Here is a 10,541-nt window from a genome sequence, read left to right as displayed (position 1 = left end):
GAGAAGCTCCTGATCATCCCTAACTGAATTTAGGGAGGTAAAAAAAAAACCAGGCAGGCATGGGGGGGACAGAGGGCAGGCACCGACTGCCGCTGATTGATGGGCTCCAATGATTTTCCTGCAGAGGTCTGGAAGGTCATCAGTCAGCTGGGAAAAACGAAACGTGGGGCTGGGTCAGCGCTGCCAAGGGCTCTCCGTGCAGAGGATGAAAACCTTATCCAGAAAGGAAAAAAAAAAAAAAGCAGTTGAAAGGACGGGCAGGGGCGAGGGTTGTGTGCCTGGTGGGACTCGGTGGTTCCTGGCCATGAGCTCAAATCTCATCTTAGTCTTCACATTCTCCCTCTGGAGTCGTGATCCTCTCTAACCTCTTTGCAGCCCACCGGGTTGTTACTCCAAGCATCCTTCCTGCATCCTACATGCTTCTGAGCTTAAAATATATTCCCCAAGCACTCGGGTTGCCTTTCCAAATCCCATTTTTGAGGTCTAAGACTCCTAAAGCTGCAATGGCATTTTCTCCCGGGGCAATGGCAAAGCCTGGTGTGCCGGGTGGGGGTCCCTGGTGGGGACTGGGGTTATCTGGGGGGCTGCTGGCAACGCTGACGACTGCAGGTGTTTAATGCCACATTGTCAGTGGTGCCTGGGGCGTATTCCCCTTGGCTTCACCCGCAGCGAGTAACAGCTCTCTGGTAGAGTGATGGGTGCAGGTGACCGGCTACCAGAGGGGATGCTGGAAGCCACCGGGGCACAGATTGGCAGAGAGATGCTGCGGGAGATGGATTTCACCTTGTCCCTGTGTTGCTTTCTCCTTCTCCCACTGCTTTCCTGCTGGACACAGGACAGGAGAAGCTTTTGACCGTGGTAGAGGAGTGTTGCTGGTGAGGACAGCATGATCAGCGCTTGGGATGGGCCATCCCACCAGGGATGCTTTAAACCTTCAGCTTTAATTGCCTACTAGTAAATACAAATCGACTCGTTCACTGCAAACAAGGCCCTACTGAAAAAACACACTGGGAAGTCAGTTGTCATCATGCAAATGTATTTCACACTTTGAAGTGTTTCTTTTTTTTTTTCCCTTTTTTCTCCAAAGTAATTTTAAAAGCCCTGACACAACAACATCGCTCCATGAAGGAACATCGGCATCTGTAACACTTGCAGGCTTCCTCATGACTCTTGTTTTACAGACGCTGGATCAAAACGCATCTTTCTGGGGCTGAACATGGCTCTGATGTAGTCTCAGCTGAGGATACTAATTAAAAAAAAACTAACAAAGAGATTGTGAACTTTACCTTGGCGGAGGAAGGGGTGGGACAGGTAGGGCAGCTGTGGGGCTCCAGGAGGTTGGGGACGCAGCTCAGCAATGATGCGGGTACTGGGGGGACCAATTATTGGGATAATTAGCAGCCAGCTCATTAATCTGTGCAGTTGTCAGGTATTTGTGGCCATGTAGCCCTTCTGATTCTGAGTCTGACCAGCTCTTACCTCCCTCCAGAGATCGTGAGGCCAAGCTTTAACAACGCCCATGGTTCCTCTCCTGCACGAGTCTCTGCCGGCTGGGTTGAGCATCCGCTTTCCCTGCCAGCTGCTCCGGCATCCCGCCGGGATAATCCCCATCCTGAAGTCCCATCTGGGCTGAGCAGCGGGCAGCAGCAGCAACGCAATTGCTTTCTATTTAAATCCCTTTCCTTTCCCTGTTTTGCCACCAGTCTGCGCAGGAGACAGGCGCTGCCGAGCGAGGGATCCGAAAATGAGCCACCAGCCCCTCAAACCCGCTGGTGCTCTGTGCATTTTGTGTTTGTTGTTGGGTGTTTTTTTTAATGTAGAAAAAAGTGTGGAGGTTTTTATTTACTTTCTATTGATGCCTCTTTTAGGTTACCCTCATTTTGCATTTTCAGGCTTTACTTGAGCTCCTGTAAGTAAGAAAAGGGGGGACAAGCTGCAGGTGGCCGGAGGGACGGGGTGCTGGTTGCTGTGGCCAGAAGCGCCACAGCACAGGGCTGCCACCTCCTTCCCTGGCGAGGGGCTGCGGATGCTCCCAGGAAGCCTGAAGCAGCTCCTTGCAGGAGCCCACAAGCGATACAGCGATGCTCCGCATCCCCCTGGCCCAAAGGGGAGCAGTGGGGTGGCCTTTGTGTCACCTGCAGCTTGGTGGCAGCACCCGGCTCCATCTTCTGCTCCACCTAAGGTCCTGCAAGTGGTTTGCTGTCATTCCTGGGACAGCTGATTGAATTTCTTCCCTATGCCCGTGGCCTCGTCCATCCATCTCTAGCGGCACTTACCATTTCCCATCCCGTCCTGCCTGATGTTACGGGGCTGGGTGCCACCCGCCAGCAGGGGCTCCATGCTGAAGGTTTATTTTCAATCTGTTTTTAGTACAATGCTGAGATCTGTTTTATGCTGGAGGGATTTGGGGAAAGAAAAAAACAAAAGAGTTATTTTCTTTCTGACACATGAACTGCCAGTGACGGCTTTTTGGGGAGGGATGGTGAGTATTTTTGTTGAGTTGTATTTGCCTGTTAGGAAGCAGAAGAGGGGAAGGGGGAGTTAGGCTGCTGAGCGGGTGTCCTGGCTGCTTTGCCCGTGGGAAATATTGCAGCAGCAGCAAGACCAGCCTCTGGTCCTCCTGCTCCCCAAAAGCCATCCTCTGGAGCCAGCCAGGCTTTTCCCTAGCAGGGAAATTCCCCTGACCAGGGGTAGACACGGGGTTCAGAGCAGCCGGAGCGTGGAAAGGAGCTGGAGAGCAGGTGGGAGAGCCCAGCTTTTGGCAACACCTTTTGGCAACAGCAAGGCGAGGGGCTGCAAGTGTTGGAGACCATCCCCTGCCCTCCCTGAATGGCTTTTTTTTAGGCAAATGACCTGCTCTTTGCAGGACTCTTGTCTGTGTGTGCGGATTTTGGGACCACTTTTGATACTGGGCTGACCTCTAAGGGAGAGCTCAGTTATTGCAGTTGCTGGGCTGGAGTGATGCTGAGCCAGGTCTCCCCCAAAGTCCTCCCGAAAGCCCCAAAGGCAGCCTGGGGGCTTGGAGCGCTTTCTAGGGACATAGTAGGAAAGGTGGAGACGAGCTGGAGCTTCACGATTCTGCAGGTCTGTGCTCCCCCCGGTCGCCCGAGCATCATCAGCTCCGAGTCATAACCCCACGGCAAGATACGTGGTGCCCTATAAAATACTACAGCCAGGCTTCTTCATGCTGGAAGGACACAAACCTGATGGCTTTGCAGCGCTGTCGGCTGGATGCCCACCTCTGTGTGTGTCTACTCCACCCACCTGGGCTTCCTTACAGGTTTCTTCACTTTTCCCTATTTTTCCCCACCTATTTTTCCACCGAGCAAGCTGACAAGAGAGCAGAGAGGGGTTTTGGACACCGACATGTCTGGTTGAGATCATGAGTGCTGCTTTCGTGGGGACACAGTGGTGGCCACGTGCATACACATGGGATGAACGCAGCAGTGCCGCACGCTGAGGATGAAAAGCCGTTGTCGCCTCGAATCCGTGCGCATCAGCGTTTTCACTGTCCCTCATCAACGCCACAAAAAAAGAGGAGAAGAAAAAACAAAACAAAGGCCCTGGGAGCTTCTTGGTTGTGTATGTCTTGTTTGAAGGAGGGCCAAGGAGGGGACTGGGGACCACGGAGGGTTTTGGTGGCTTCGGTGCCACCCGCATGTGCAGGACATCTGTGTGCGAGGGGGGTACAGGCGCTGGGAGCAGCAGGGGGTTTGCGCGGTTGCATCACCCACAGCTCCCACACATTGTGTGCGGGTCCCATATCCTTGTGGCTTCGTAGCTGAGCAGGACCCGGGTGGTCAAAGCCACCATCGCGGCGTGCTCGGGCACCAGAGGGCATCAGGGACCTGCTGAGCCCAGTGCCACCAGTGAGACCAGGGGGCTCTCCCCCAGGGACTGGGCAGGTGGTGATTTTTGGTCATCCCCTTTGGTCGGGGAGCCTGAAAACGTGTCCTATTTTTAAAAGCCATCTGCGTGTCAGCAAGATGTACACACTATTACTATTTTAGCTCTCTGTTCTGTGTAACAGCTGGGTTATCTTTTTGTTTCTCCTTCTTCTGCGTTTTACAAAGGTTCAAGCAGACTCTCTTACACGCTGCACTTGGAGCTGGTGGCATCATCCACCGGTGAGCGTGGGGTCCGAGGATGCGGGATGCCATCCCGCTCTGCTCCAACCCTCCGGTCCGGGTACCCGCAGGGCACCGCTCTGCGAACTGCCTCCCCGGTGCACTTTCGGAGGTTAGGCATGAATAAGGGCTTCCTGCAGACCGTAAGGAGAAGCCTGAAGGATTGTGTTCTATTATAAATCCAATTATCGCCTTGTTTCGCTCGCTGGGAGCTCCCAGTGTCCAGCAGCCGGATTTCCTCCCTCCCCGCATCCTTCTCCCTCCCACGAGGTGTTTTCAGCCGAGGGACTGACCAGCCCAAGCCCTGCCACAGCCCTGGTGGACCAGTTGGGGAAACCCTGAACCCAGCTTCCCTCCTGCCGGTCCCACCAGCTTGTAACTGGGAGGGGGTGTGTGGAAATAAAACAACTTTCACCTGGGAGCGTTTGTTTTCCCTGGCTGGGCCCGGATGGCCCATGGAGCAGGAGATGCCGTGTGGCTGGGACACATCTCCTGTGGGGGCTGGAGGGAGACACTGCCGGCAAGCGGAGCGGAAGGAGGACAGAGGTTGCCGTCTCCCAGGCACCAGCTTTTCATGTATTTCCTCCTGTTTCTGCCAAAAAAAAAAGAAAAAAGTCTGTCTTCCGAAGCAGGGAGGGCTGGGACACAGAGTGTCAGCAGCAGGACGGGCTCAGCCTGGCTGCAGGGGGGAGTGCCTGGGGACAGGGATGTCTCCATCCTCTGCGGTGGCACCCTGTCCCCTCCTGGGTGGGATCTTGGGGAGATGGAGGAGACCAAACTGCCCCTTTGTTGTCCCCTTATGAGTAAGGGAAGAAGAGTCCCCGGTGTGGCTCTGCTCTCCAGCCCCGCTGAAAGGAGAGGGAGCCAGAAGAAGGCACCGTGAAGGCCCTGGTGAAGCCAAGGCAGCGCAATTTGACCCAGGTCTGGACTGGAAGTGGAGCTGTGGTTGGGAAACCATGGATGAAGGTTGAAGGATGAAACAGGGCCGAAGGGTGGCTGTACATCAGGAACAGGATAGTGCAGTCAGCGCTGCATTGAGCAGGGTCACGGTGAGACAGACTGTCAGGCACGGCTGTGGGATCCCTTCCAGCTGAGATCTCCAGCTGGTGGAAACACTTCAGCAAAGGACACTTAAGTACAAGGTTAGCTACAGGTGCCAAAGAGCTAGGAATGCCCAACCTGAGCGTGCAGACAGCTTTAACACATGTCATGAAGAGCTCCTGCACCTCAAACATCAGCAATCAGACCTTGCCACGAGCACATGTGACGATGAAGTGAATAAGAGTTCATTTTTTGCCACCTGCATTCCAAAACCACAGGGGAAGATTTTCAGAGGGCAAAAGATGACCTTAGCTGCCGGCTCCCATTGACTTTAAGACTCTTTTGAGCTTTTTGAGGATTTCCTCTCCAGATAGGGGTAAGAAATGAAGCACTGGTTACCTCTCTACATCTGAGTTGGACCTTCTGTAAAACCAACGAGGAGATCCATGTCTAAATAGCATCACTTTTCCCATATAGCCACCGCCAGCGATTGCAAAGGGCAGGGCTGGGCTCTGCAGGGTCCAGCCTTGGCTGCTCCCAGCCTTCGCTGCCAACCAGGCTTGGGGCCGGTCCTGTCCTCAGGTCCCAGGTAGAGAAATAGTAATTATGGTTTTATTATTAGTCAAAGGCAGCTCTTCTAGATGGCAGAATAACTGAAGAATAATGATTAGATGCCCCTGCATTGCCCTCGGCTAATGAGAGATGGTTTTAAGCAGAGGTTTGCCAAAACCCCCACCCCAATAAATGTGGATCTGAGTTCCTCCAGAAATTGCATTGACTACAACCACCATAGGAAAGAAGTCCATTGGGGAGGAGAAGCCAAGCTGTGTTCCACACCAGTCAAGACTCCTCAACTGGCTGCTCTGGCTTTTGACTAATGGTACGAGAGCTGAAGGCAGCAATGAACTTTTCCCCTTGGTTTCCAAGGCTGGAGAAGCCGCTAACGTGAAGGACACGTTCATTTGAATAACATCTGCAGCCTCTGTGTGGGAGCCCCAGGAGGGATGACAGGCACAATTGTTTTATGGGAAGCATCTCCAAGATTAAGAAATGCCGAAGGCAAAGAAGAATCAAATATGATTAAAAAGTGATTAAGGCTGAGTCTGAAAAACAGGACTTGAGGAAAGAAATCCTACGAGAGAAACAGAGGGATTTCACTGCACGCTCAGCATGGTGAAATGGCTTGAGCTAAAGGAAAGCCACGGAACCCGCGTCTGCCTGACACAGCTCAGACCTTACAGATGCTGTTTATGAATTTTGTGGGTTTTTTTGTTTGTTTATTGTGTGTGTTCTTCTGTTTGTTGCAGTGAATGGAGCCTGCTGAAACTCAGCCTCCATAGTTGGAAACTGAAACACTCTGGTCCCAGCAGCTCAGCTTCTCCCAGCCCGGGGACCGGCGGGGAGGATTTCTCCGTGATTTGTGCTCATGTTGGATGGGACACATTTGGACTTTTTGGGTCAGATCTTTTGTTTCTCGCCATGCCTGGGCTTCACTTGCTGCTCCATGGATGCGGCGCGCGGATTTGGCCCAACAGGGCAGAGCAAAGGTGGTGGTGGCTTGTGCTACCCTTGTATCGTCCCCACAGGGGCTGCTGAGAGCCACGAGGGCCCCAGCCATGGCTGGGCTCTCCCTGAGCCCCAGCTCCCACTGCATCGGCTCATCCTTTTTGGCCATGGCACCTCTCTCTTCCTGCTTTCCCGTAGGACAGCTTTGGAGTCAGGCTGCCAGGGCCCTGAGGGCGCTAATAGCTGTTAATGGCCGTGAGCAGCCTCACCTGGGACCCACACCCATGGGCCCAGGAGCACATTTAAGATCAGCCCTGGCTCCCTAGCCCTCCCTGGGCTGTCTTGCAGTGCTCCAGCTCGTTCTTGTTCCATCCTATCCCATCCTGTTCCTGGATACAGACCCCATTGATCCAGACCCTGACACATGGGTTGACCTCCCAGCCTGACCGTGGAGCCACCTCATCAGCATGAACGTGCCTTGGTTGGCTTTGGCCACCATCCTTGTCCTGCTCACCTTGCTGAGGTACCATGGGGCCAGCCCCTGCCCTGCCAGCTGGGTGATCACTCCTGGCCCTTGGCCAGTGCAGTCGGTGTCATCCCTGCTGACCTCAGATGTCCCTACATACCCCTGAAGGGTGCTCTGGGGCCCGGCAAGAGCTGCCGTGTTTGGAGAAGGGATGTCAAAAGGGCAGGATGCCAGAGACCCGCCAACGTATAAATAAACCAATCCTTTATAAAGCCACACGAGGCTGGCTATGTTTGTTCTCGCGCCAAGAGCTGGCTGAGGAAGACTCCCTGCTCTTCCCCACGTTTCGGAAATGCACGGGAAGGTTTCCAGGGCATTACTTGGCATCTCCAAAGGGTGGGTGCAGGTGGGGGAGTGAGGCCGTGCTGCTTCAACCGGACCTGCAGAGAAGGTTTCTCCTGCTGCTGGGGAGGTGGTGGTGAGCTTGGTTCCCCCTTGGCCATCCGTGTGGGGAGCTGCTCCCCGTGTAACGCAGGCTCCGGCTCCGGGCGCTGCGGTTTGTGCTCCATCTTCAGCTTGTGCCTTGGTTAATCCCTTTCCAGTGATGCAAGAGGTAGGGATTTGCTGCTTCCCTTTGCCTGCTCCTCTCTGTTCCCTGGGTAATTTCTCCTTCATTCAGTTTTCCTGTGCTTGGCTCCACCCTGATTCTCTCTTTTTTTTTTTTTCCTCGGGAATACCCCACCCCGTACAATGGGGCTTTGTAACAACACCTCTCTCTTCCAGCCCTGGTAGATGCCTTTCCAGCGCCCCGGGCGCTGCGCCCTGCCTTCCTCCCAGGGCGAATCCTGCCTGCGTGTCCGTGCAGAGGGATCAGCGCTGGGAAGAAATGGCGCTTTCTCGCACAAGGCTCGGCGAGAAAAGGCAGGAACTCACATGTCGGTGCCCGCACGCGTTTCCAGCATGTCTGAGGACCTTCCTCCTCCGCCCCGGGTCGTTGCCGTTGAACGGTGACGCGCGAAGTCGTGTTGGCTTTGATCGGGAGGTTTGCTCCGTTTGATCTGATCCGTTTGATCTCATCTCCCGCTTCCCCGCCGCGCTCTGCTACATTTTTCCCCTGTGCTTTTTTTTTTTTTTTTGCAACGTGGGGAAGTGAAATTCCGTGTGCATGTTAACGTCCCGCCAAGGATGTGCCGTTACCTTCTACAGGCTCCTAGTCCTTTTTGGATAAATCATTTGCTTGCAATAATAAAGTGCCTCTTGCTGTGAAACTAGGGGAGGAAAAAAGTGAAATCTGGAACTGAGCCAGCCCCAGGGAGGGAGGAGTGCCGTTTTCTGCTATTGTTTCTTCCAAAAAAATCCCCACGAACCAGTCTAAAAAAGAAATCTCCCTGGTGTGTGCCTATAGATTCCTCATTAGCATGACACTACCAGCTGCAGGGAAGTGTTGAGGTTCGAGGGCCTGAAGCGAAGCCGGGTCTTGCTGCTCCTATTCTGCACCCGAAATGTCTCTCCTGGCCTCACGTCATGTTGTTTTTGCTCAGTGGCTGCTCGCTGGGGTGCCTCGGGGGGACGGCACAGCACGGCTTCTCCAGGCTCCCACCCATCGCAGCACCGAGTCCCCTGTGGGGACGTGGTTGTGTCATTTTGCCGTGCTCTGTTTTAGAAAATCCCCCAATATCGACCCAAAGAAATGTCTGCTCAGGTGCTTCTTAACGCTGGAGCAAGCTGCTGGTCTGCAGGTGATGTCCCGTTGGTAACGAGCAGTGAGTAACGAAGCATTAGTGAGCAGGGCGGGTTCGGGCACTGTGTACTTGGTGTTTTATTGCGACACGTCAACTGCCAGCCCTTATTTAGGGGCTTTTTTCCTCTTCTTGAATTCTCTTATAACATTGATACCCCTGGGAATGTTTTTGGTTGCCGCACAGCATCCTCAGCTCCTGGTTTTGGGGGTTTTGAGGGCAGTGAGAGACCTGTGCCAAGGAAGAAAGGGGAATGCAATGAGACCCCCAGAATGAGAGGATCCGGTAGATTTGTTAGCTCAGGCTCGCCCAGGGGGAGGTTCACCTCTGTTTTTCCATTCAACAGAACAAAACCAGTACTACAATTTTCTAGCATCTAGGAGAGATGCTGGCATCTGGATTTAGGGGAGATGCTTAGCATCAGGCACCAAGTAATGGAGGCAAAACTGTCCATGAACAAGCATTTTCTGGGACTGGCCTTAAACCTTGGTTAAAGTGACCTCAACACCTGTACCGTGGCCACAGCATCGCACCCTTGGCAGCCCACCCCAGAGGGGCTTGTGCAAAGCTGTTGCTTTTTCCCCCACGGAGGAATCAATTGGCAGGGAATTTTTTCCAGTTGGAACCACCGAAGCCACTTCTGGTTGTGCGGCAGCCGCTGGCAGAGCCGTTTCTCACACAGGGCTGAGCTGACGTTGTTGGCACTGTGTGATGCACAAGGATGCATCAGGATGCGCAGGGATGCTGGTCTGCGGATGCGCAGGGATGCACGGGGATGTTTGCCCACGGCAGCCGTTCCGGGCATCGCCCAACCTCCCCCAGAAAGGAGCACGACCCAATTGCTGGTGCATTCAGGTGTATGAAGGGATTGTTTAAATTTTTTTTTTAAACAGCAAATAACAGTGATTTTATCAGGGGCAATGGATTTGGCAGCTGAGCAGGAGCTGGTAGGAAGCGGAGCTGGTTGAGCGCTGCTGCGGTGAGACAGGTAAATTAACGCAGCCTGACAAATAAATCACCAACTTCTGGCCCCAGAATTAACGCTCGTTTGAAGTGAGACTGATATCATCGCGTAGGACTTGCAGCTTTTCAGAGTCACCAGCCGGCTGGTTTTGGGCTATGGTGGTCTCCGGCTGACTGGGGCAGCGCTCTCGCCCCGGGGCTGTAGCATCATTCTACTGCCCCTCCTGCCACCATGAATTCAGGTCTTGTGAGTGATGGAGCTATCGGGGGGTCTTGCTTTTGTGGGTGCTGCTGGGGCACGCTTCCGGCTTGGGCAGCAGCCTGGCCTTCGCCTGCCTCCCCTCTGCTCCTTCTGCTGCACCGGATCCCAGCGGCATTTGCTTTGCAAACGCAGGAGACCATAGTTTATCCCTCCACAAATACAATATGATGAGACTGCAGGAGCTTTGGTGGTTAAAAACACGGTTTCCAGCATCCCAAGTTGGGGAAGCAGCAAAAACTTGGGTGTTTCCCAGCTCTTTCCTCAATGCCATTTTCTTGCGGGGTATTTGCAATGCAGCTGCGAGGGACATGGGTTTTCCACGTGTTTTGCAAGTGGATCCCGGTGGCACCATCTTCTCCCGGGCACGGAGGGGTGCTGGGAGCGCTGGCCATCGGGGCGGGCGCTGGGAGGCTGGAGCCTGGGCCAGCCCCGGTGCT

Source organism: Larus michahellis, chromosome 9 (assembly GCF_964199755.1).
Source record: "Larus michahellis chromosome 9, bLarMic1.1, whole genome shotgun sequence".
NCBI lineage: Eukaryota > Metazoa > Chordata > Aves > Charadriiformes > Laridae > Larus > Larus michahellis.
Note: the sequence above shows the minus strand (reverse complement) of the source record.